Source organism: Gavialis gangeticus, unplaced genomic scaffold (genome assembly GCF_001723915.1).
Source record: "Gavialis gangeticus isolate Ggan-Ray unplaced genomic scaffold, GavGan_comp1, whole genome shotgun sequence".
Taxonomy (NCBI): Eukaryota; Metazoa; Chordata; order Crocodylia; family Gavialidae; genus Gavialis; species Gavialis gangeticus.
Genome location: NW_017729011.1, coordinates 460,712 through 461,121, shown reverse-complemented (window position 1 = coordinate 461,121; position 410 = coordinate 460,712).

Sequence of the window (410 nt, the reverse complement as noted above, 5' to 3'; positions counted from 1 at the left end):
CTCAGAGCCGGGCCTGGGCCTCCAGCCAGTGCTGCGCGTCCCAGGCCCTATAGCCCCTCCGCTGCCATAGCAAGGCCGCGCCGCCCCCTGCAGGCCGCTAAAGGCTCCTGCACCCTCATGGCGCGCACGTACCAGCAGCCCGACAGAGCACAGCGCGTCTCTGCCGGAAAAATCCCGCCCCTCCGGGGAAGTCTCTCTGATGGCAGAAACGGCTTGGACGGACAGCGCAGGCCGCCAATAGGAGATGAGGAGGCGTGGCCCAAAGGAAGGACAGGGAGGAGAGGCCGGAACCGAAACGCAGAAATCTAGGCTGGACCGCCCTCCCCCGGCAGCTGTCCCAACCAATGGCGAAGGAGCTTGGGGCGGGGCCGGAGAGGGCTCTGCCCAATGGGAGGGCGCGCGACCGCGGC